Genomic DNA, 23134 nt, shown 5'->3' with positions numbered 1-23134 from the left:
GCTAGCTTTACTTCTTGAAAGAGGCTGGGCTGCCCTTGGTTATGACCTTGAGTTCCTGCTAGACCTGCTAGTTTCTGCTGATTCCACAGTGTACTGGGCCATCTAGGGTCTAAGTCATGAAGCAGAACAGCCGCTGTCCTTACTATTTCTTCTAGAGTGACAGTCAGTGCCATTCACCAAGTCCCTTGTATGTTCCAGCAATGCTCTATGGTCCTGCTTGCTCTATGCTTCTCACTTGCTCCTTATAACATGAAGTTTGTGCTTTCAGCACTGGCTAAAATATCTCTAACGGTTCTATGTGTTACCAAGTGCAAGCTGTGGACCAACTGTGAAAACAAAACCAAAGTTAAAGAACTAAATGACAGAGTTCAGGGCAACCACAGCCAGTGAAAATGGAGGAAGAAAAGAGCTAGGGCTAAACTGTGCTTATAAACACAGCCTCAGTGTTTGGTTTACCCGAGTCTGTGAGGGTCACAGTGAACATAGCTCTCAGGGTCTGGAGACCACAAGCTTACTGACAATGTGGAAGCCTGCAGGATGGGTCTAACCATAGGTGAAGGTTAGTTTGATGAGCCCTCTTGGGTAACTCACACTCTGCAGTTATTTGGTTATGCACTGAGGCAGGCAATGCTGAGGGGGGATTTTGTAGGTAGTCAGTCGACATAGACTAGATTGACAGTCAGCCAAGGACATTAGTCTTGATCATGTGGGTAGGCTTCAGTCAACCAACTGAAGCCTCATTTCTTGGGGAAAGGCAATTCTGCTTAAGTCTGTATATCAAACACTGTCTAGGATGTAGACTCTAGCACACCCTTCTGATTTCTCATCTGGCAGTGCTACAGTCATGAAAAGCACAGAGAAGGAAAAACTGTCTCAATGAGAGGAGACTCAAGGAACCCCCATGGGGCAATCACAATGGCCTGCTTCTGAATGTGGAAAAGGAAGAGGGAAAGGCTAAAACGTAAAGTTATAATGGTTGGAATTTCCAAACATAGGCATGAACAACTGTGTAGGTTCAAGAATTCTGAAAACGAGGGGTCTGTGAGGTTGGCAAAGTGGCTTGTTACTAAACCTGATGACCTGTGTTCCATTTTTGGGACCCACGTGATGGAAGGAGAAAACAACTGCCACGGGGGTTGTCCTCTGAACTTCCTATACATACACATAGGATGCATTTTTTAAAAGAAGGAATTGGAAATAAATGGCGCTGGCATATTGAGTGGTAGGTGAAATGCTGGCTACATCAACATGAGAGCTTAAATTCTAGAACTTTCTGAGAAATGGGCATTATAGCATTCTATGTGTAGAATTCCAGAGCTCCTATGGGAGAGATGAGGCACAGGAGATAATCCCTGGAAGCTTGCAGTCCAGCCAACAAGGAATGACTGGTGTTGAAAAGCAGACACGCTGCCACAAGTTAGATGAAAGGTAAGGAGTGATACCCAAGGTTGTCCTTTGACTTCTGTGTGTGTGCATGGACGAACTCACACACGTGAGTGTACACATGTCATACACACATGAACACAAGTGGTAGTATAAAGATTGACCATGAAATGTGAATGTATCTAGCTGTATGCAGTGATTTATATTAAACTAATTGTTCATTATTAAACCTTACACAAAAAGTGTGCCAGGACTGCAAGATTTCACTTGTGAATCTTAGCTCCTATCAAAGAAAAAAAAATAAAATAAAATCCTATCAGACATTAACTAAAGAGATTATTTTAAACTTGTATAAATAATATCAGAAAGCCAAAAAGAAAAAGACTTCTCAATTTGCTTTAGGAAGTGAGATCATAAGAACAACATGACAAAGAAGGGGAAAAAATGGAATAATTTTCATTGTGAATATACAGACAATCTAAGTACTTAACAAAAGATTAGTGAATTGTAAGACTATGGAAGGGAATAACACATCATAATCCAAAAGATTTGATGGTTGCCATATGAGTTGGCTTTACTGTTCAAAAATTAATTAATGTCATATTAACATGGGAGATAATCATATGATTAAAAAATTTTCAAATAATTACTTTTCATTCATGGTAAAGAAAACTTCTCAAAATGTAGTAGTGGAAGACAATTCCTATAAAAACAATAAAGGAAGATTGAACGCTTGACCTCCAAGAGTAAAAATGAGACAAGGAACGAGCATGGAGGAAAAATGAGAAAGTACTAAATTTTTTTAAGTTAATGTCATTATTTGCTTATAGAGATCTAAAAAGAAAGCCCAGCAAACATTTTATTGCTAATAATGAATTTAGAAGAAAATATAGCAGTACAATGGAATTTGCAAAGAATGACTCTTTTTTGCATGTTCTACCAGTAAGCATGTAAAAGATGCCATTTGCAACCGTGCCATAGAACACACTGTGAAGTTAATGTGACAAAATGTGAAAACTTGAAAATATTGTTCAAGGAAACTAAAGTATGTCTAAATAAATTGAAGCATGTGCCATGTCAAACTTCTCAAAATCTCAATTCTTTTCAAAATCAACTTATAGATTTAATACAATAGCAAAAGATTGTTTTTAGTAGAAATGGACAAGATAATCTAAGAATTATAGGGAAGTGCAAAGAGATATCAAGATTTTTGTTCCAGATTTTGTTTTGTTTTTAAGATAGAGTTTAAGTATGTATCCCAGACTACTCTGGAGTACAGAGTCCTCTTGCCTCAGCCTCCAAGTGCTAGGATTAAAGATGTGAATTCTGAAGTCCCACTAGTATGTACTTTTTCTGAACTGGTACTGGGGATTTAACATGGGTCTTCCCACATATCTGATGAGCTGAAGAAATCTTGAATGAGTAAACCTGAGAAATTAATACTGCTTCATTTCAAAACGTACTATTAGTATGTTCTTAACAGAAAAAAAAAACAAAAAAAAAACAAGAAGCAGACAAAGTACAGACAGACTCTGATAGGTTATTTATACAGTTATTCTAGTTTTTAAGACAGGGATTAAGTAAGCCCAGTGGAAAATTGTGTTCTAATTTTGTTGTGGTTGTAAAATACCTAGAACATAATCCTTACTATTCTTACTTTGTAGCACTTTTAATTCTTAACAGTCTTGCGTAAACACGATGCACCCATCACTCCCATTCATCTTCACATTTCTCCATGTTATAAAAATAGAACCTTATCCATTAAATCACAGCTTCTCACTTTCCTTCATCCAGCATCCTCTGCCAAGAACCATTTTACTTTTGTTTCTATGATTTTGACATTCTAATTGACTCATGTAAGGGGAATCATATAGTATTTGTCTTTCTGTGAGTGACATATTTCACTCATTATATCATGTTAAAAAGCTTCATCCATGTTCTAGTGTATGTTAGATTTTTTTCATTTTAAGGCAGAAAAATTTCCTGTTGTATGAATTATCTCACTCTGCCTATTCACTCACCTACTGTTGGACACATGGGTTAACTTCACATTTTAACTAGTATGGAAAATTCTGTTGTGAGCATGGGTGTACAGATTTCTCTTTGAAGCCCTGCTTTGGAAACTCTTTTGTATACTCAGAAATTAAATTTCTGATAACATGTTACTAATAGCAAGTATTGGGAAGTTGTGGAAAATTGGAAGTCTTGTGTGCTACCTCAGTAGGAGTATAAATGTTTTTGACACTTATCGATGATATCTTAAAGTTACTTAGATGACACTGAAAGTAAGAAACCCTAAAGAATAGAATATAACAAAATACAACAAAATGGCTTTGCTTGTTATTCTTGTTAGTACGCTGTTTCTGAAATGAGTCCTCTTGTTATTCTCAAAAAACCTCTAATACCCACTGTGGTGGTTTGAATGAGAATGGTGCCCTAGTCTCTTATATTTGAGTGTTGGTTCCCAATTAATGGAACTGTTTGGGAAAGATTAGGAGGTGGGGCTTTGTTGGGGAAGGGGTGTCACTGGGGGTGAGCTTTGAGGTTTTAAAAGTCAATACCAAATGTTCTCCCTCCCTCTCTCTCTCTCTCTCTCTCTCTCTCTCTCTCTCTCTCTCTCTCTCTTCCCCTCTCCCTCTCCCTCTCCCTCTTCTTCTTCCTCTCCTTCTTCCACTCCCTCTCACTCCCCTCCCCCTTCTGTCTCTGTAACATATGGATCAGATGTGAGCTATCAACTACATTCATGCATACCAGCCTGCCCCTGAGCTTCATACCCCCATGTTCATGGTTTAACCTTCTAAGCTGGAAGCAAGGCCTCCATGAAATGCTTCCATTACTAAGTTTCCTTGCTCATAGTGTTTCACCGCAAGACTAGAACAGCAACTAAAACATCTACTCAACACACTTGATTTCTTGATGCATTCCGTTGTTGAACCCAATGTGTACAATTTCTTACATTCTACCCTCCATCTTTGGATACACCATATATATATATATATATATATATATATATATATATATATATATATATGTATTAAAATACAAGTCAGCTTTCTGCTCCTATAGGAAATGAACATTGGCCATAGCATGTGGTACACAAGTTGTACTCCTAGCATTGGGTTCAGAAGCTTAGGCTGGGAATCTTATGACTGAACTGCTCCTTTCTTATCCCCAGGTCTTTCTACAAACAACCTGTCTATCATTTTCTCAACCAAGATCCCCCAAGCCACCTTCTGCTTTCCTCAGGTGACTTGTGTTCAGCATCTCACTCCCATTTTTCCCCCTTCGGACTGAAGAAAGTGATAACATCCCTGGTTTTCAGCTACCACTCTTAATGGACACAAGAACATTACAAGCACTCTCTGGAGGCATTTATGATTCTCTTGGAATACTCTTCCCATCCACCGTGTTGTTAAACAAATCAGGACAATTGTGAGAGTGAGAGCTCAACAGAACTGTATTCCTAATTACATATGGACAATAGACATGCTTGCTTGGTCTTGGAATGGATGTATGACGTCGATGTAGTTGCATGTCAATAACAGGCACTCCTATATTGGTCACAGTATAGTTTGCCATAAAAATAATCTGTCATGAGTTTGTGTCCTCCCAGAGAGAACAATAAACAGATAAGCCAAGAAAGAAACAGACCCATGTGCTTCTTCAAGAGAGTGGGACAGAAGGAAAGGAAAGAATGGATAAGGATGAGAACAAAAGCCAGAAGAGTCCTGTTGGCACTAGTCTGTCAGACACTGAGGAGGAAGTGCATAGATTAATTCTGCTTTTATGCAGGTGATATTTGTCCTCTGACATGTTAATTGCTCTGTTTTCTTAACTCTAAGCACAATGCTTTTTCATATTTTCATGATTCTGAATTATGAGGGTGCGTGTTTTAAGTTATGTAAGGAAAAGCAACAAACAAACAAATACCCTTAATTTTAAAAACAACAACAACAACAAGAAGAAGACAACCAAGCCACTACAGCTCCGAGAAAGAGGAATAAGTTATGACAGGGTGGTCGGTGCCTGTATGTGTATGAACTTCGGCACAAGTGGAGATGTAGATCTGTTGAGACTGACAGCAGGATGACAAGCTCGCACCTGCAGTGCTTATACAGTTAGATTTAACACTGAATTTAGATACAGTCATGGTTCAGGATGTCCTCAGAAAAGCTGTACTACATATCACACAATAATAAAAAGCTAATTTCTGTGGAAGATAACACACACCTTCCGAAGACTGCAATTAAATGCATTTGGGAACCACCAAATATCCCTGGGTGGCTCATAGAACGTTCAAGCCCACCAGAGACAGATGCCAACAGACCTGTGCTGTGACTGAGAACTTTGGTACCTGTAGTCTATCTGTCTGAGAACTTTGGTACCTGTAGTCTATCTGTCACAAACTAAATCTGATGTTCATCAAAACCTGACCTATAGTGATCAGTAGTTTAGAGAAGAATATGCAGAACTGAGCTGTGAGTTTAACCAGGAGGTTAATGTAGGGTAATGCGAGGTCTTCTTTTATTTGCCTTGAACACACACTGTTAGTTGTCAGTCTATCAAAGGGAAAGGAATGAAGACCAGGTTCACTCCTTGGTGTTGTGGATCACCACTAGTGGTCAAGAGGAAGTTTAATGCTTCTAAATGTCAAAAAGATTAGACTGAAATGTTGTTAGGAAACAAAATATACCATGTGATACAGGTAGAGAAATTACACTGTAAGGAGATTTTTTTTTAGCTAATTATACATATCTTCTCTCTCTTTTCCAGTGCCCATTAACTACCAATAGATCTATTGACAATTCATTTCATAACTGACTTTTTTATGTTATGAAAGAGTGTGATACCTTCTAGATCCATGATCAGCTTAACATTGGCTCTTCAGAGCTCTATTGTAAGGTGGTTAGTTCAAGATGCTAACCTTGATGGGTAAGAGTAGAAACCAAAGACATCATTTCTAGAACTGAACAAAGAAACCAGCTATTTAAAGTGACCAAAACCACCAGTCCTAGTTTTAAAGAGAAGGGTTCATAAACCTTGATATTGTTACACATCTCAAGATCTGTACTACTGGTTCAATCCTGGAACTAATAATATGCACATAAATATGTACATATACCTATGAGAGAAACTGCTGTCTGGGATATATAATAATAAAATTTTATAAGGTTTATGTCACATCAGTATAGTAAATAGAAAGTTAATGAAGTGTGAATTAACAAGTAGCTATTAGAATATTTAACATTGATAGCAAATGGCAGATAAGAAAAGATATTTTCTTTAATCCTAAATTGGTAGGATTTGGGTTCAAAAGAAGACAAATCTCTCACTCATTCATATTTTCAGATGGGTGTTTTTAGCTTTCAGGAGTGCCACATTGAGAATTTACTATTCACCATACAACTTAAATGATTCCAAACAACAGATGAACTGAGAATCACGCCGCTCTCTGAGTTTGAGGCCAGCCTGGTTTACAAAAGCAAGTTCCAGGACAACCAGGGCTTCATAGAGAAAACCTCTCTCTGGGGAGTGGGGGTGGGGGAGGAGGGGGGATCCTTTGTGACTAAACATATTCTGCTATTGTCTTCTACAGTATTTACTCTACAGACACGCCTGTGTTGAAATAAAAGACAAACCCTTCTAGTCTGCTTTCCATAAAGACAAAGCCTGATTGTAGGGGAGGTTAATATGCTATTTCCCTATTACATCCATAACTCTATGAAAACATTCACTTCTCTGTTCGGTATTAATTTTAGTAATTGAGCAGGGTTAAACAATATGGGAAAGATGCAAATAATCTCCTGCAGGTGCGCTGAGAAACACAATGAGAGTGGAAGTGTCCCTCATAGCTCATTTCAGATGGCATTTGGGGGTTTTCAGATGTGTTCAATATGTTTTTCAAATGTAATTGAAATTCTGAGTTAGTTTTTGTATGGCATTAAGAAATGGAAAGATCTCGAGTATTCCGACGTTTTCAGCAACGCGCCTGCAATCCAAAAGTGATTACACTGTGCTTGCGTAGGAAGAATAGGAAGAGAATTGGTTTAGAATCTAAAGCAAGAAGAGTAAGGCATTTGTGGCGCAGGCTGATGGGAATGTGGGAAGGGGTGGAGAAAAATGTAGAGAGGTCAGATGAACGCACAGACTGAGACTTTGTGTTCTGAAGGGAGAATTAGAACAGAGGTTGGTGACTCTGCATCTGACAATGGGAACAACAGGATGGGAATCATGGCTGCCCCAGAAAATTCAAAAATTGTTGCTCCAGGGCTGCATAAAGAGGCACCGAAACACTAACAAAGGTGTTAATGTGGGGAAGAAAAAAACTACAAAAGGAAACCAATTACTGCAAAATGAATTATATTTTCAGATCTGCTTCTTTCTTCCCAAATTATTGCTAGTAGTACAGGCAAAATGTGTGTGAATGAAAAACGGATAAAAAAGTTATGTTAACTGTGTGTTTTAAGTACATTCATTATTCCCAGTCTGTACTTGAATAGGGAGAAATGTTTTCTACTAAAGCCTTGACATGAGGCTATCTCCAGAATGAACTATTTGCTTTCCAGAAACAAAAGACAAGCTTTCCTATCACATGCCTCTAGGTAGTGATAGTGCCTTCCCAGTAAACAGAAGTCTGTCAGCCTCCTCTGTAGAAATTGCAGACGTTCCCATTGCCCAGTAGGAAGGATGCTCCAGAAAACAGAACAGATAACATAGCTGTAAACAGAATCCAGTCTTCGCTGAGAATCAGCTGTTATCACAGCTAGAAATGTTTTCAGGTACCTTATTATTTCAGTGTCTGACTTTTGATGGTTTTCAATCTAGGGTAAACTCAGTCACCAGCATTTAAACACTTAAAGATGACTATTTTTCAAATATATTTGCTGTGTTGTAGCACGACTCCATTCTATTTAAAACAAGCGTTCTCCGAGGATCTCAATTTCATACGCACTTCCCTTCCACAGGATTTATGTAACTCTTTAGATAAGCAGCTGCGGCTTGGGGTGCTAGCATTACTGTAAAGGCGTAGTTGTGGTTCTGTTAACCTGAATTTGGTCTGAGGCAGCCGCGGCACTGAGTCCTTGTATAACAAAAGGCTTAACACTGAAATTAAGTGAAAACCTGAGAGGAGTTTACTTTTATAACAAAATATCTAAACCTTGGCCAATTACAGCAATCTGAGCTTCAGTCCAACTCAGGCAGCAATGAAATCAAAAAGGCTGACACCATGCCGAGTGGGCTGTAGCCAATTAACCTTACTTCTACCTCCAGTGAAGACATGGTCTGACCACGTTGCTCCCCTGATGGAATGTGGTTAAAGACTCATGAATGAAAGTCAACCAAGAGCTGGAAGCTCAGTTCTAGTTTTGTCTTAGGGTGGCATATAACTGCGCCTATTGCCTAGAGCAATTTAAAAGCTACCGGTACCAACCCAACAGAACCTGAAAACTTGGATGTCAGCTTTGGGAACCATAAATTCTAGATGATGCCAGACTGCAGACAATTAACCAAGTCCAACTTTCTCCTTAAGCTGGCTTCCGGTCAAAGATGAAAAACTGCAGGAAAGAAAGGCATCACTTACCAGTATCCGTAGTTATTTGGTAGATGGGCGCACTGGAAAGCCAATTCAACCAAAGCACGCTCTGTAGAGGGAAAGAAGGAAAAACATTATGGCTTCTAGAGAAAGCAGAAGTGCGTGAAAGAACTGTATTCTACCACTTTAGGGTAGAAGTACATAGTAAGATGGGTGTAGGCCCGGGCAGGAGGTGGCAGAGAGTAGGATAGCAGTCGCCCTGCCTTCTATTTCTGTAGCCACAAGTTCACAGGTTTATTTTACAGCTATCCATGTTGATGAGTGTAGGCTTGCCCTCAAACTGTGACCAGGTCTATCCCTAAAACAACAATGACAGCAACAACAAAGTAGTAGCAGGATTTTTAATAAAACCCATTAATGGGGTTTCAGAAATGGCTCCTGTTTAAGACTCCTTGCTGCTCTGTCAGAGGACTCAAGTTCAGTTCTCATCCCAGCATTCACTTTGGACAGCTCACAACTGCCTGCTACTCCAGCCTCCAGGCACTTAGGTGCACATATACATCAACACACATGCATACAAATAAAAACTAAAATTTGAATATCATTTAAACCCTACTAATGGATCATGAAGTGAATTATTTGCTGTTCTTTTTAAAATATAGTTCTTATAAAGTTATTTCCCACTTAGAAGGTGAAGGTAAAAATCCATGGTTTTCTAATCCTCCTCAGGACCTGACTCCAGCTTCCTTCTCTCCTGCCCTGACATTCTCTTCCCAAGTCATGCTAGGTCTACAATAACACATGACTACCCTCTTCCACAGACTCTGAGTTTGAGGCTTTTCAGCTTTGAAACTGTAGTTCCAATATATGTTTACACACGATCTCTGGCAATCTTGATACACTCATGCCTGAAACAGCCGTCTCTGGGAAACGCACCCACATGCAGGGTTCATTACCGTGTTACCTTCCAGGTCTTGGACCCCTGATTTCTAATTCCACTTGAGCACGTAGCAGCTTAGGCCATGACAATTCATTAAACGGTCATGTCTATCTTGTGGGTGTTGTTATATGTCTTACTCAGACTTGTGTTGTCAAGCACTTGTAGAGCTTCTGACACACAGTAATAGGTTCTCAGTAAGTGTCTGATGTATAGCTATACAGACTGAGGGAATTAGCATACGTCAGGACAAGAGAATAATTTACTCAGGGTTTATCAGACACGTACCTCCCAGGCCCTGAGCTAAATTCATTACAAGTATTTTCCCTCGTCTTTGTGCCCAGATTCTGTCTTCCAATGGAACAAATGACTTGTCCTGAATCTTTAAACTCATCCAGCTTTCAAGACTGTTTATTCATCAGTGTTCATTCTCACTAGGACTCAGAGCACTAAACGTAAACTTGAAGTTTTCAGGCCAGGTCAGGTTTAGATAACTTTCTTGAATTTGACTCTCAGCTTATATGACCATCAAAGGTAGCCATAACTTTTCTTAGATAGTTTTTAGTGAGCCCTTCGATCTTTCTAAAAAGACTTTCTAAGCTTGGAGGTCCATTAGGACGTTTGGCCTAGGAAAGGGTTTAGTTGGCTTAAGAGATTGGTAAATTGAAGCCTATGTGCTTACCCTTGGCTACCATACATTTTGATAGTTTCATAAAAATACAACTAAGCCCATTTACTTAAATATTATACTTGTGATATAACAAAAGAGGTTTCTGAGGTGATATGGTTCCTGTTCCAACTGGAACAGTAGAACCAATATAATGATAACAAGATGGGAAGAAAAGGGCCTATTTGGCTTACACTCCTACATCACTGTCCATCACCAAAGGAAGTCAGGACAGGAACTCAGACAGGGCAGGAACCTAGAAGTAGGAGCTGATGCAGAGGCTGTGGAGAGGTGCTGCTGCCTGGCTTATGGATCATTGCTTGTCCAGCCTGTTTTCCTATAGAATCTCAGATGATCAGCTCAGTGATAGCACCATTACTATGGCCTGGGCACTCCCACATCAATCACTAATTATAGAGATTTTCTCTATCAAGTTTCCCTCCTTTTAGATTACTCTCATCTGTGTCAAGTTTACAGAAAACTAGTCTAGTCAGGATATATATATATATATATATATATATATATATATATATATGTATATATATATATGTGTGTGTGTGTGTGTGTGTGTTTATACAAAATTTCATAATTCTGGTCTAAGTTGGCTTCATCTAGAGATTACACCTATTACATAATAATCCTTACAGTGGCTATTCAATCTTTCCTCTAGAGAGCTTCCACATTTTGTTCCCCTCAGGACTAAGGGTCTCACTCATGCTAGGCAACTGCTTTATCATGGAGCCACATTCCCAGACTCAGCCTTTATAATACTTAATGCAAGACAGATGCATGTAAGTAACTAGAACACTTAACTGGTCAGGGAACGAGAACAAGAGAAAAGCCTGTATGTGTTTCATACAGATCTTGTATGTGTTTCATACAAATGCAACTGGTACAAGGCTAATTATATAGCACACATAAATGAACACATCAGTTTCTTTGAAAGGTCTTCTGTGTATGTACATGTGTGCAGGTATGTGTCAGGATATGCATACATGTGTGTTGAGGCCAGAAATCAACCTTGAGTCTTAAATGGTGTTCTACATTGATTTTTGAGACAGGGCCTCTGATTTTTACTTGGGACTCTGATTGGTCTAGGATTGATGGCCAGTGAGTCCCCCAGGCAGGTATACCGATTTGCCTCCATAATCCCAGCTTCTTTATGTGTGTTCTGGAGAGCAAATTCAGGCTTTGTTGCATGTCACCCAAGTGCTACACTGACTACGATCTTCCCTGGCTCTCTTTAAATTTTGATGAATGATGGATGAATCCACAAACATGGAACCAACATCTATGAGGGTGACCACAGGCTTACTTTAGGCTCAGGTGTCATGCCCTGCTTATGACTCTTCATTATCTACTCAGTCAGGTCACAATGGACAGCTCTAACTTGTGATTGGATGTTGTCTTGTTCTTCTCATCATGGCGTTCTTTGAAAAAAAAAATGCAGTGCCCAGCATTGATGTTCTCTCTTTATTTCTCTGTTTAAACATCTGTTGCCATTGTTTCAGAAACAGTTTTCAGGGGGGCAGGGAAAAAATAAAGGAAACAGTGTTCAGTATAGGATACTGTGGTGAATTGAATGAGAATGCCCCCCACCCCCATGCAACCAGTGGCTCATATGTTTCTGTGCTTAGTACCTTCTAGGTGGTAAACTGGAGGGAATTAGGAGGGGTGTCCTTGTTGGAGAAGTTTCCTTGTTGGAGGAGGTTGGTCACTATGTGTGGTCTTTGAGGTTTCCCAAAGCAAACCAGTCTCTCTCTCTCTCTCTCTCTCTCTCTCTCTCTCTCTCTCTCTCTCTCTCTCTCATCAGATGTAAAGCTCTCATTTATTGTTCTAGCTCCATTCCAGTTTGCTTCCTGCTAAGATGGTCATGGACTAACTCTCTAAACTTGTAAGGAACCTCCAAATAAATGCTTCCTTTTATAGGAGTTGTCTTGGTCGCAGTGTCTCTTCACAACAATGGAAAAGGATGGACTCTACTCAGTGTTTCTAGAAGTAAGAAAAGTAGAGTGAAGAAGGGGCCAGAGTTAGCCTGGTCTCTTGGCCCTAACACAGCTGCTGTTAACATTGTGCTGTTTCCTTTAGCCTTTCGTGTATCTATATAGGAGTACACAGTATGCATACTAATATGTAAGCCATAGGTTTTCACACAGTTCTTGATGTTACAATTTTAGATTACCCAGTGATATCCTCTTTGGAAAAGCTGATTTCACATAGCTATTTTTTGATGTTGGATATTTAGGTTTTTCTACGATTCTCCTCTCAGAATTCACCATCACCCTAAAAGTTTGTACTTTTCCCTTATAAGATTTTTTCCCTACTAAGCACTGTTTCTTAGATTTTTTCCCCAGAAAAACTATTCCAACCTGATAAATACTTTTTGGTTGAAAAATTGTAAGATAATAGAGTATAAGCAGATTTTAGGGATCACTGAATCCAATTTCCCATTTTAAGTAAAGTCACCTAAGCAAGAACACATAAGAACTTAACAGGAGAACTCATCCACCAGCTTTCAAATTAAAGGCTCTTTTTATCCATGTACTAGCCTTCTCCAGAGAATGACTTGTCTGCTTCTGTTGAATATGGTACAGAAAATCCAGCTAAGCAAAGTGTGTGCCTTGAAAATCAATACTGATTGAAAGTAGTAATAATAATAAAAAACCAAGGACCTGTAAAATACAAATAACTATACAAGTATACTCTGTGTGTTTGTGTGTGTGTGTGTGTGTGTGTGTGTGTCTGCATTTGAATGGCATAGATTGCTATCAGAAGCAGTCAGAAGGGCAGCAGTATTCTGAATATGAATATTTATATAGAGAATAGTCTTTAATTACTTACAGTTCATAGTGCTGCCCACTGTTCTCAGCTTGGTTATATAAAATAGAATTTCCACTATAAGCATATATATTTTTAATGCACATAGTTTCTTGGATTCTGTTCAAGATGCTTTTTTCCTGAACATCCTTAAAAAGACTCTTCTAAGAACAAATGTCACTTTCAAAATCCTAGATACTAAAAATGTTTACCCAGCACTCACTGGAGGCAAGACAGGGGCTCCGAGCCAGCTTGGCAGAGATTGAGCTGGTATCGCGCCCACGTGTTCACCTAGGCTATTCCTCTCTCTCAGCTTTGCCTCCATCTTTGTTGTTAGAGAGTATAATGAGTGGCATCTTTCCCTTTAGGCATGATTTAATAAGTCATCTTTTTATTTCCACCAAGTGCCAGCCCTCACCACATTGACACTAGAACCATACTGGACAGATAAGTACGTCCCTCCTTATAGCGCTCACCTGCCAAGTTCCCTTGTGATTACTGACAACTCTCACTATGGTTTGCAGATCTCTGGCTCTGGCTTCTCCCTTCACCTTGTCAGCACATTTCCCAGAAAATGGACAACTTAATAAGGAGGAAGTAGCAGTTAATTCTGTCTAGCCAGTTTAGAATGATCTGTCTTTCCTTTTCTTTCCCTGCTCTTCCTTCTTTCTTCCTTCCTTGCAGTTCCAGAGATTAAACCCAGATCCCAGACAAACTACCACTGAGCTACATCTTTATCATAATATTATATGTAGCATTATAATGATATAATGATATTATATGATATTTATTATATGATATTATATATATATAAATGTACATATGTATTTGGCAGGGTCTGTCTCTGATATCCAGGCTGACTGAGAATTGGCTATGTAGCCTAGAGAGGCCCTGAATTTGTAATATTTTTGCCTCTGAGCCCTGAGTGGCTGAGATTATGGACCTTATGGCACTAGAATGATTTTTGGAGATTTCAAAGTTAGATCAAAGGAATCTATTTTGATAGGTAGTCATATGTTTGTAGGGTAATTGGAAGTGACTACTTCCCTCTACCTCGTGTGGACCAGAAGACCACACACCAAAGAAATACAGTTCTTTTCAGGAAAAGAAGTAAACTTCCACATAGAGATGGGTAAGCCCAGGGGAGCCCAGGAAGCCTTTCTAGGATGAGCAGCATCTATGACCTTGTTTTCTACGAGGGGTTTCCCCTTCAGAAATAAACCCCCTCTCTTTTACCTCGGCTCTCTCAGGTGGATTCTGCAAATTGATGTCACATGTCCAGATTAATGCACTGGGGTGTTAAGGAGGGGAAGGAGGACGGATGGGTGTGGTGATCTCACAGTGAGGGCAGTTAGAAAGGCTGTGTGAAATACTGCCAGGCAGTGGTTACAAGATGAAGGGGGAGTTATCCTCCCAGGCTTGATGAAAGTTAAAAGAAAACTGAAAATGAAAGATAATCAAAATGCAGGCCTGTCAGAATTTGAGAGTTAGCAGAAAGGGCCTTCCTAATCAGAGAGAGAGAGAGAGAGAGATAAAAGCCTAGGAGGCAGAAATCACAAGGAAAAGAGAAGCAAATCTTAGGTGTATGATAAGAGGACCGGGCACTGGTTTTGTATGTAAAGTAATGAGATTGATTGGTTGTAACAGGAAGAATAAAATTTGAACATAAAAATCAGCACTGGCTCATTAAAGTGATCTTGTAAAAAGTTAGGATTCGTGTCCCTGCCTCCCAGAGCTGTGTAAAATGGTTCGGAATGTCAGGAGTTGAGATAACATGGAACTCACAAACTATATCAGACAAACCCTTGCTATTTGATGCTCAGAAAGTCACCAAGCCTTGATAGATCTTATTTAGGTTGGGATGCTGAGGACTCATTGAGGTGAAAGAATGAGATTTAAGTATCACAGGGATTGGCATAAAGTTTGAATCTGTGTGTGTGTGTGTGTGTGTGTGTGTGTGTGTGTGTGTGGTGGGGGAGGTGTTGGTGATGCTCTTCTGGATTTTATTATTTCAAAAGACACTTGGAGGAAGCACTAGTAACTGTGGTTGAGATGAGAACAAGAGCTTCAAATGAGGCAGGAGTCTAACAAATACTCATCCAGCCTATTTTCTGTCCTACTCCTCCTGGGCCCAGTTTGAAACTATCAAGTATCACAGGACTACTCCAAGCATGGCTCAGCTATCAGTTCTGGAGTTCATGCTCAAATCCCCATTCAGGAGGTTCTGAGACTGTCAAACATGACAAAGGTAAAGTCTTACATGAGGACAGTCAAGTGTGTAAGATAGGAACATGTTCTCATTGACTTCAGACTTATTACTGGATTTAGTCCTTAAATATAATAGCCACTAGAGAAGGAAACGACACTCAGTAGACTATGGTGATTTTACATGAACATGGGTCAAGGAATTTGTATTCCCAGTCCACATGTCTTGAAATATGAGAAAAGGAACAAAGTGGCCTTGGCCCCGAATGTGACTGTCTGAGGCCTGGGCTCATAGAAATGTCATAAGAGGAGCATTCTATGTCTAGCTTGCTTCTCCAAGATTAAGCTTTCCGTTTTGAGTATACTGCATGAACCCCCATAAGTGCTAGAAGAAGGAAGGAAAATAAATGAAGAAAGACATGATGGAGGAAAATAAGGAAGAGGAGAAGGAAGTAAAGGGGGAGAAAAGAGAGATGGAAGACAAAAAGACTGAAGCAAGCATCTATGAAATAGGGGTGCAGGCTGAACAGTCTTTAGGTCCTTCCTACCATAGACATTGTGGAAGATGCCTGCGTCCAAGGGTTTCTTAGCCCTCATTGGAGCAATGACACAGTGTCTATTATACCTACCAGCTCACAGTGCACAGTCTTCCCAGGGAGCTAAGCTCACACAGAAGACACAGCTATGAGCTGGAGCAGACTGGGTGAGGAATGAGTTGCAGGGGTCCACGGTAGTTATCACCACCGAATGTGAATGCAGCTGGGCAGGAAAAGCCCACAAACCAGCAAGTGCTCAGGGTAGACTCCATCCACCCTCCAGATATCTGTCCATGAATACAGATGTGTGCACTTCACACGCCTGACTTTGTGATGCATGGGGAAGATGGACCAGTGATCTGGGCACTGGGATTCAACTTTGCTACTAATTTCTAGATAGAGCAAGGTTCATTTTTTGCATATGTGTTGCCGCTCTATTCACCTTTACTGACTGGGAAAGGGTAGGTTATTAGGGAGAGGAAGTCTAGCCTTAAAGAACTCAAGAATACAAAAGGTTAAGTTTTAACTTCAGGAGGTTTCTTAAGAGAAAGAAATTCCAAATGAAGAGAATAGTATATGCAAATACATGGCTCTGGATTTGATTGACAACATCAACATTCATATGCTGTCTAGCTACTATATGTAAATCCATTTGCAAGGGGATCTGATGCCTTCTTCTGAGCTCCTTGGGGACCAGGCATAAAACACACACACACACACACACACACACACACACACACACACACACACACACACACACAAACACACACACACACACAGAGAGAGAGAGAGAGAGAGAGAGAGAGAGAGAGAGAGAGAGAGAGAGAGAGGCATCTGTACACATATAATAATAAAAATAAGTCACAGGAATTTTAAGTCCATTTCTGTTTTACAAATGCAAAATCAAAGGTCCATGTTTTCTACATGGCTTAGATCCATCCCTACAAGGCTGGGTCTACATTAAGTTCTTTGCAAACTCTTTGATCATGGCATTTGTGCTAATGCACTACTGTCACTTGTGCATGTTGGGCCAGGTCTGGTCTTTGGCTATGGTGCTATTAGCCAGATACCACACGTAGCCTGGGGAATATTTTTACGTTTTAGCTTGTCAGCATCCAAGGTCAGCAACTCCATCTGCTTCTCTTCCATGAAGCCATAAAACCACTGCACAGCTAATGTAACACAATAGAGTGAGGAGTGACCCCAATTTTCCACTGGTCGGGAGGCACCGAGGTCAGCTCTTCTCGGGGCTCTCAGGGCTCCAACTATAACAGAATGAGAGACCTCTGCACCCTGGCACCACTTCTGCCACATGCATGCCACAGTTAAATGTGCAATTTTAAGAGGAACAAAATTGAGTTCAGCAAGCAGTGCTAAGGCTGCAGGGATGTGGTCATGCTTCTTGAGGACCTGGGTGTAGACTGGAGCATCATGGCGGATAGGCACAGTCTTACATCGTTCTTCTAGTTCTTCTATCTTTGTACTCTTGCAAACTTGGGTATTCAGACCTTCTGTCATTGTCTTGCTTGTCTAATTATATACATTATTTGCTCTGCTCATGTTACTTCCTCCAGGAGTCAATCAAATGGAAGCTTCAGGTGGTGTTTTCTTGTCCTTTATCATAGCATATGCAATGCTTGAAACCAAATGGGTCCTCAATGCGTGTTTGCCAAGTAACTGTATTAGTTATTAATTCTGGTACATTACGCTGACAAAAATAATGTGAGAAAGGGTTTACTTGGGTTCTCCGTTTGAGGCTTTTCAGGAAGCAGAGAGTGCTGAATGCTACTGCTCAGCTTCCTGTCTTCTTTATATTCAGTCCAGGCCCCCAGCCCTGGAATGATGCTATCCACAGTTAAGGTGGACTTTCCTGCCTTGGTTAGCCTAATCTAGTGCCTCTTTCCTAGGTATGTCCAGAGATTTGCCTGTTAGGTGATTCTACCTCAGGTTATGTTGACAAACAATATAAGTGGTCAGAATAATCAAATCAGGCAAGGGAACTCCTATGCAGCTATTTGAAGTTAGGCCGGGGTTCATTCCCATTTAAATAGGACCATTCATATTTGTTTTACTCTACATCCACAATGATTTGAACTAGAACTTTAAAAGAAGTCTTTGGTGACCGTTCAGTTGCCACCTCTGCGAATGTAGGTGATCAATAGTAAGTTTGTGTATGGCTGGCCATGCATCCACCTAGCCTCGGTCCTTCTTCCGTTCATCTCTCTACTCATTCCCTCTTTAGTTTTGCCTTTATTATGCTCCTTTGTATACCATCTCTTGGCATGCCACAGGGATAGCTGGATTATGTGCTACTTCATTAGCTGTCTGTTTTAAGAGATAAATTTGTGTACTTTATGTATACAAGTGCTTTGTCTTAATGCACGCCAGAAGAGAGAATCTGATCCCATTACAGATGGTTGTGAGCCAACCTGTAGTTGCTGGAATTGAACTCAAGACCTCTGGAAGAGCAGCCAGTGCTCTTAACCGCTGAGCCATCTCTCCAGCCCCAATCTGTCATCTTTTATCAACAGTCTAACATAATTATCCAGATTTTTTCACAAGTGAGGAAAAGTAAGACTAAGTTCACAGAGATGAGAAGAAGCTAGAACTAATATTCCAGAGAATAATATACGCAACTGTTTGCCTCTTAAATTTTTCTGTTTTATTTGGACAGAAACACTTGGAAATCAGTACTGTTTTGTAGTGGGCAAAGAAGAGAAAGGTGAGAGGTGAGGCCTGTGACCCAAAAGGATTGTTTTGAAAAAAAAATATGGCAGGTAGTATGGGTTTTGTTGTTTTGTTTTGCTTTTTCCTTAAAAGCAGCAGAAAGCATTGGGGGAAGCCAGCATGTTTCTACTGAAGCAATTTAAGGGAGAAATGATATTGGTCTGTAGTGATGGCTGTGGGTGATACACAGAAGCTGACATAGAATCAGAAGTGAGAGGCTGGAGAGATGGCTCAGAGGTTAAGAGCACTGACTGCTTTTCCAGAAGATCTGGGTTAGATTTCCAGCACCCACATGGTGTCTAGCTACCATTCCATTTCCGAGGAAATCTGATGCCCTCTTTTGACATCCTTGAGCACTGGGCATGCACAGGTACACATATCATCAAAACACCAATACACATAACATAATAAAATGAACCTAAAAATCTTTTAAAAAGAGGTTATGTCAGGAATTTTAAGTCCACTGATTCTTTTCAAATACAAACCACAAGGTTCCAGGCATGTCTTCTATGTGGTTTAGATCTTTCTTTACAAGGCGGTAATTGGATTTTTCTTCCTGATTCATAGAATTCTCACTAGAACTTCCTTATCTGTATAGCAATTGCCCCACAGCCCTCTGCACATACTGGTATATATGCAGCCAATTAGGCAAAGCAGTTAGGTACACCTTTACTATACAACCATCAAGAATGTCCCAGGGACACTCATGGTAAATCCCATGAGCGCTCGTTTTTGGATTACCTTGTTTCTTTCATTGCTTGTGACCATTTCAGAAGGCATGCTGGTGAGGACCACACCCATTCCTGCTGACTGCTGGAGCGTGGCAGCACAGAAAGACCCTGTGTGTGAGGCACAGCCCTCCCTAGCCCTATTCCTTATCTTTTGGTGAATGCTTCTACCTAAATCCATCCTCAGGCCTTCTCTGAGAAAGCTCTGGCCCAGCTTGGTTGGCATTTTACCATCCCTTGCTACTTACTTCATTGGAAAAGCCTCTTGAACTTTCAGTAAATACAATAAAATGTGATGGTGCTAGTAAAATTATTTCTACAAATAGAAAAAAATAGGAAAGTGTTTTTATTGCCTTATAAAAGCTTAGGAACTGATATTAAACACTAAAAAAGAATGCAAATATTTTATTCTTCTGCATTCTGTGTGGCATTTGGGTGCCCATTTACAGTGTTAGGCAGCAGGGCCTTGTGCAGCTTAACAACAGAAGGACAAACACGGGTTTAAATGCAAAGGCCCAGCTTCCTATTTGTTAATTCCTTTGCCATGTGCCTTGCTGTCTTAGCTGTGCTGATAACTGATTTCTCTTTCTCTTGCATCTGTTTCATCACTGGATGAAGACCAATGCTGTGTGAACCAGATGGGAGAGAATTCCACACCCAGGTCCCGGACAGTGGAGATCAAAAACGTACAAAATGCAGACGGGAAGCCAGAAAATGGGGAAGATGCTGTGCATGCAAAGAAAACACATAATTCAGTGTTTCTACTGGTTAGACATGTGTGCCCATTAAAAGAATAATTCAACTTTGTGTTTCTGTATTTTGCCTGAATGTATGTCTGTATACCATGTGCATGCCTGGAGCTAGTCAGAAGAGGACACCGGACTGCCTGGAACTGGCCTTAGAGATAATTGTGAGCCACCATCTGAGTGCTGGGAATTAAATCCTGGTCTTCTGGAAGAGCAGCCAGTGCTGTCAGCTGCTGAGCTCTCTCTCCAAACCTATGTGTTCCCATTTCATAGACAGGTAAGTGGGAGCTCAGAGACAGGACTTCATTTGTTCAGTCCACGTGGGTATGAGATGGAAATCCCTCCCATGTCAGACTGATGTCCAAAGCCACGCCTCTCTCCATGGTACCCTGAGCTTAGCTCTGCTTGAATCTATTCTCTGCTTTGTTTGTGTACGTGACTTTTAGCCCCCTATGCAAGTAGCAATAATATCTTCTGTCTCTCGTTCTTTTTCTATTTAAAAAATTATTTGCTATGGCCCAGCACATGAATGCTTAATAGGGGCTTCTTTAGAACACGGTGTGACCTGATTCATTTTAATTGTTCACTATTAACTCATTTATGAGGCCTGAGCATCAGGTCTACTCATCTCCCATCTTTTCAGCTGCCTTGTCTTCAGGCTACGTTCAGAACTCTCTTGCAGATTTTTGCCCTTGAAAAGTGGATTTTTATTTCTTTTAGTTGGGTACAATAAGAATCTCTGAACTAATAATGCTTCAGTGTTTTTTCTTGCTTGCCTTGTGTTAAAAAAAACCTTCTATTACTTATATAAAAATGGCAAGCTGCCTTTATTATTGCTTACAATTATGTGTGCGAAAATACCTTGGCCCTGCCAAGTTTTCACCTGAAGCCAGTGTTCAAGTCCAAGTCAAAAAGAGCAAAGAGCCCTTTCCCTCACTCTCCTGTCCCGGGCTTCAACTGCAACCTTCTTCAAGCTTTTCCTCTGTTTCCGTTGACACTGAACGATGCTGCGATAAAAGTAATGTTTTCCTTTAATTGGATGAGGAAAGAATGCAAGTCTGCCTGGAGTTAGATGGATTCTAATGGAAGTCAAGGAAAATACCACTGGCAGGCAGGGCTGCCTGGCCTCATACAGAACAAGAGGTCTGCATATTTTGGCAAGAAGACTGATATTGGTCACTGCCATGCTTCTTTAACTCATAGTCCCCTTCCCCCCAAATATAATCCTCAAGAAAAAAAACCCAATATGGATTGGAGATTAGACGGCAATGTCAGTGAGGCAGTCAAGCTCTCATAGTCATGGGTTCATATTCACTCTTCAACAGCAAGACCATTTTTTCATAATATTATGGTCTATTTTTTAGTTTGGGAAGCCGTACGTGTCGGGAATGCTGGTAATTGGGAGGATGTTTTTCTTCCATCTGTCTTAGTTCTGGTTTCTATTGCTGTGATGAAACACAGTAGGCAGAAGAAGCTTGGGGAGGAAAGTATTTATTTGTCTCCTAGGTCCACATCACAGTCCATCATTGAAGGAAGTCAGGACAGGAGCACAAACAGGGTAGGAACTTGGAGGAAGAGCTAATGCAGAGGCCCTCAAAGGGTTCTGCCTACTGGCATGCTCCTCATAGCTTGCTTAGCCAACTTTCTAATAGAACCCAGGACCACATGACCAGGGCTAATACAACCCACAATGGACTTGATCCTTGTCTTAGAGCTTTACTGTTTTGAACAGACACCATGACCAAGGCAACTCTTATAAGGAAAACATTTAATTGGGGCTGGCTTACAGTTTTAGAATTTCAGTCCATTATCATCAAGGCAGGAGGGTAGAGCAAGACCATTTTTTTTTGTGGCAGCATTCAGGAAGGCATGGTGCAGGAGGAACTGAGAGTACTAGATCTTCATCTGTAGGCCGCTATCGGAATATTTGCTTCCAGGCAGCTAGGATGAGGATCTTAAAGCCCACACCCACAGGGGCACACCTACTCCAACAAGGTCACACCTACTCCAATAAGGCCACACCTTCTAACAATGCCACTTCCTGGGCCGAGCACATAGAAACCAGCGCAGTCTTTCCTGCATTAATGACTAATTAGGAAAATGCCCTCTCCGTAGGTTTACCCAATCTTATGGAGGCATTTTATCAAATCAGGCTATACCCTCTGAAGACTCTAGCTTGTGTCAAGTTGACCTACAATTAGCCAGCATACCAACTTTGAAATGTAATGGAAAACCATAGTATAGTCAAAGGCAAAAATTGAAAAGCTTAAGTTTTTATCAAGGTTCTGTCTTGGCTGGATCCTGGTCTGATTCTCTTAAAGGTTCCCAACACACCCATTACTGAGTGAATTATATATGGTGCTCACTTAATATCCTAAGGGGCCCTTTCTGAAGTCCCCAATTAACCCCATACGTGCTGGAACTATGGTTAACCTCCTACCCATTGTACTGAATAGGCCTTCTGTCTGTCTTTGAAGTCTCAAGGCTTTGCAGACTTCCTAGAATGCTTCATGTGCACCACCCAGCTGAGCAACTGGAGCAGTTTGCAGTCAGTAAGTGTTTGTGTAAAGAACATGTCAGGGTCATATGAATCTTGTGAAGATAAATATTGTTTTGTGTATTTGAAAAAATATGGACTCAAAAGCTGTTTAGCTAAGCATTTCATTTGAAGGAAAATGTCCCAACAAGGAAACAAATCTTAAACTTAGCACGGTGGCCTGCTTAGTCATGTCACTCAAGGATATAAATGAAACTGACTTCTCTTATCAAAGTCGCAGGCAGGGCTGGCAGGCAGATGCTCAGGAAGTCTGTCTTCTGGGACTACAGAGGCTTCTCCTGCCCTGGCATTGGAAAT

At 40.5% G+C, this 23134-nt stretch overlaps 1 long non-coding RNA gene across 1 annotated transcript; it reads left to right on the top strand.

The window, feature by feature from the left end:
• The first annotated feature begins 1303 nt into the window (after positions 1 to 1303).
• Positions 1304 to 20336, top strand: LOC147996884 (uncharacterized). Its single transcript, XR_015651876.1, has 3 exons — positions 1304 to 1428; positions 4559 to 5175; positions 20153 to 20336. It is a non-coding gene; the product is annotated as an uncharacterized LOC147996884 (long non-coding RNA).
• Positions 20337 to 23134: the final 2798 nt, after the last annotated feature.

This window comes from Rattus norvegicus, chromosome 1 (genome assembly GCF_021556685.1).
Source record: "Rattus norvegicus strain SHRSP/BbbUtx chromosome 1, alternate assembly SHRSP_T2T, whole genome shotgun sequence".
NCBI lineage: Eukaryota > Metazoa > Chordata > Mammalia > Rodentia > Muridae > Rattus > Rattus norvegicus.
The sequence above is the reverse complement of the archived record's forward strand: the minus strand, read 5'-3'. Positions and strand labels throughout refer to the sequence as shown.